Here is a 4,393-nt window from a genome sequence, read left to right as displayed (position 1 = left end):
AGCGCGACTCTCTCTCTGCTATTTCGCGAAATGAGGTAATAGATGGTCCGTGTGGATCCTCGTCTCTGTGCAAACATGACAGTTTCCTGACTGAAGATGTATGACGTGGCTGTACGATCCTGCATTTCCTGGCGTTTAGTATGTGCTCTCAAGCGCTAACCTCATGGGGTTACTGTATATTGGTCTCTTTACACTATTCATTCCATAGCTACGTGACAATCGTGGTAATCCAACAACGAGTGCAGCAACCTGCCGCCTTGATAGACCAAATTCTTGGATGTGGTGAATTACCACATGTCCCAGCAGAGTTTTCTGTTTCATGCCCCAGGCACTACATGAACGACCAACAGTAAATATCTATCAGTTCATGGTTTCACGGCGATGTGTACTGATAAAATACTCTCCAGTACTCCTCGGTCATTGTTGAGGTGCCACTTGACAATGTCCGAGGAGTATTCGACCGAAAGCTCGTGGTTTTTAAACTCCTTGACGAGGATGGAAGGTCGAGAGAACTGTATCAAAACATTAAATTTGATTTCTCAGTAAACTATCGTTACTTAATGTCGGCGATGTTACTCCTCTCCGCTTCGTGAGGCTCATCCACACGTGCCAATTTGACGTTTATGACATGATATTAAAATATGAAACATTGTTTTATGGCCAGAAAAATCTCACACAGGTGAGACAAACAAAGTCACCAAAATGACATTCATTCTGGCTGACAGTTTGTATTGTGTTATCAGGATTCTCACTTTGTCAAGCACATGACGTTCACGATCAAAAGCATAAAGTCAGTGACAGAATTTTCATCAGCGCAACAACCCTACATATTTAGCTTTAGTGAGATTCTTGTGGGTTACTGTGTTCAACCCAACTGTCCAAAACGAATTAAGATTTGTACGAAACTTGCTTGTACTTCAGAAAGTAGAGATATCGCAGTACACCTGTGGGTAGGATTTTCGAGGGAAATGAATATTATGAAAATAATGCCGAGGAAATTTCGCCTCTTTCTGCCGCCTTTCAAGGGACAGGCGGAGAGGGTCGGAGACAAAGGTTATGAACCGGTAATGAGGACTCGTTACAGTCGAAATTCCTTTCCTCTGTAGGGTGCCTGCGGGTTCGTTCTGATGGAATGGCGTGTCTCTATTACAGATTTTCTACATTCAAGTGTTTCCGATGACGAAACAGCATTGCCGAAAATTTCATTCCTTTTGTCTTGAGAAAAGTTGTTGACTAGTAAAGACTGTTATATAGTATCTAGGAGTACATGATGTTTCTAGGTCGGTGGTTCAATCTAGTGACTGATTTCAGATTCATATGAAGAAATTCTCAGTAGAAACAAAGATAAGTAGAGCACTTGCCCGTGAAAGGCGAAGGTCCCGAGTTCGAGTCTCGGTCCGGCACACAGTTTTAATCTGCCAGGAAGTTTCAAAGATAAGTAGTTTCCCGCATTTTCTGCCATTTTTATTGTTGTGAGACATAAGTTCTGTTTAGCGCAGCGATGGTAAATATTAGGAGCTCTACTTACATCATTACTTTGAAATATATTGGAAATATTTTGAGGCTATTGTCAATTCTTCAGTTACAGAGTTTGCGTAGAGTAAAATTCATTGTATTTTTTTGAAACTAATCCACATGGGTGGCTAAGCCATAGTTCGTCGCACGTAAAGCCATCTTGTACCTTAAAACTGAAGAAAGTGTTCTACCATGGAAACATGATACTTGTAAAAATACCGGATTTCTTTAATATTTTAACAATTTTCTCTATCTTGATAATGGAAGACTGTGTTACCATCAGCTTCTTTTTCAATAAGTTTTGACTTGTAACTGTTTTTTATTATATTTCTTCTTAATTTGATTCCACCTTCTAATCGTTTGTGTGTATTAGAGTAATAATGTAACGCATAGCCTATTAAATATAGTACGAATAAGATTTCAGTGCCTAAAACATTTTTAAAAACTGAATAGAGTAATTGTTCCTTGATACGTTACCATGTTGTATTTTGAAACAGTCTTTCACATTTAGAAAGCCTCACTTTTCGAGAGTGAATTTTGTAATTTCGAAAAGAGACTACAGCACCCATAAAGTTAATGCAATATTTCCGAAGGGGGAATAAGAAAACGTATTGAACTTCTACTACAGCGCTAGATGGCAGCAGGTGACCCCGTCGAAGAGGGCAGGTGGAGGACCTGTTTGAAGGAGTGGATTCCAGTGAATGGACTACCCTTACCTTTCGCCCTACCTCAATCCCATGGAGCACGTGTGGTGCGCACTAAGAAGACGCATTGCAGTACGTTTATATTTACGAACGCCCATGGATTAATCGCACTGGTAGAGGAGTGGAACGACATACCTACCAACTTTGTTGACCTAATGAAAGCACATTGGAGAGCTGCCTGTGTGGACCCACACACAATTAAGAACGATGTCCTGCCGTTTGTAATGTTCAGGGGACAGTCATGAATCACGCTGACTTGAATGCAGTTGCTGTCATTGAAATAATGTGTTTTTTTCATTATGTATTTTCTTTAGTAAGTTTCTGTACTGTACTATGGCAGTTGTTACTATGTATTGCCCTGGCTTCATCCAACTGTAATACTTTGCAGTGACATATAATGCGGAAGTTACTTTCTTCCTCCAGTTTTTCACACCATGTAAAACTGGCACGGAAAATATTTTTTGCTCCGTAATGTAGGCAATCTAGCTTACTTCTACCACACCCTGGGTTGATGATGTAAGATTGGTTGCAAGAAATATTTTCCGGATCAGTTTCATTCTCCCCACTCTGTATGAAGAAGGAGTAGCGCAGCAAGACTTGCCACAAAATCACGAGAGATCACATTCCAAATTAACTGTAGACCCCTACTAATTTTTGCAGTAAACGTATATGTGATGACCACGATAGAAGAAGCTAGAATCCGCCACAAATAATTCTTGCACACTGTACACATTCCACGATAATCTGTTTCGATATAAGATCAACAGCTTTCTGTCAGTAGACATGCAACATAAAGTACTTAGTAATACGATATTTTACAAGTAGTCGATTCCAGTCACTCAGATGTAATATTATTTGCTTATTTATATATATATTTCTACACAAAAAGCTTGCCTGTTTCGGCTTACAACGTCATTTTTGTGTGCTAAAAATGGTTCAAATGGCTCTGAGCACTATGGGACTTAACTTCTGAGGTCATCAGTCCCCTAGAACTTAGAACTACTTAAACCTAACTAGCCTAAGGACATCACACACATCCATGCCCGAAGCAGGATTGGAACCTGCGACCGTAGCGGTCGCGCGGTTCCAGACTGTAGCGCCCAGAACCGCTCGGCCACTCCGGCCGGCTTTTGTGTGCACCTGTGGTTGTTGTGAATAACGAATATTATTTATATGTTACTTATGATAAGGAATGTCTTTTTGTAGATACCACATCTATTTACGTCTAAGTGGAAGTGACGTCATATAACTTCCAGGGATGAATTGTGACTTTTCTGTTGTGAAATGTGATCGTCAGCTCCAATTAGATGTAAGTAGATATAAATACGTTCTTGATCATCAGGAAGATGTAAATAAGAGTCATTATTCAAAAATGTTGAAATGTTCGTGAACTCCTAAGGGACCAAATTGCATAGGTCATCGGATCCTAGACTTGCACACTACTTAAATTCAATGAAACTAACTTATGTTATGAACAACACACACACCCATGCGCGAGGGAGGATTCGAACCTCCGGCTTGAGAGGCTGCGCAGCCCGTGATAGGACACCTCAAACCGCGCGGCCACTCCGCGTGGCAGTTATTATTCACTAAACCTACAGGTGCACTTGAAAATGGCACTGCAAACCGAAACAGAAAAGCTTGTTGGGCAGAAGTATCTAGAGACAGGTAAATAAATATTAAATGGTAGCTACAGGAATTGACTTGTTGCGGAACTGTTTCGTGACTAGCGGGGAAGGGGGTGGGATGGTGGAGAGAGACGAAGAGGAAAAATAAACGTATTGCGGAAGTGTCGAAACTTCATCTGTAGCCTTTGGTCCACCATTAGAGGTTTCACTTGTTTACTTGTTTTTACTGCTGTTAAATACGTCGTTTATTAGTCAAAAATCGTACCAGATACATCATACAAACTCCTGGCAGAGTCAGATACATCATACAAACTCCTGGAAGTGACAGTATACGGCGAGATAAGCGAGATATCAAATTTAAGAAGTTGTAAGAAAGGAAAGTGGCTATCTTTTAGTTGTTGTTAGGATGCTGAAAAACTGTAGGATTTTATGGCCTATACAGGATTTTTTCCGAACTACATGGCAGGATGTTTACGCATCAGGTGAGACTAATACAACGAAGAGTGGCTCGAAAGAAATAGTGCTCGTTCGCTAAACGAAAGTAAA

The sequence above is a fragment of the Schistocerca serialis genome, chromosome 1 (genome assembly GCF_023864345.2).
Source record: "Schistocerca serialis cubense isolate TAMUIC-IGC-003099 chromosome 1, iqSchSeri2.2, whole genome shotgun sequence".
Classification (NCBI taxonomy): Eukaryota; Metazoa; Arthropoda; class Insecta; order Orthoptera; family Acrididae; genus Schistocerca; species Schistocerca serialis.
This window is presented reverse-complemented; position numbering follows the sequence as displayed.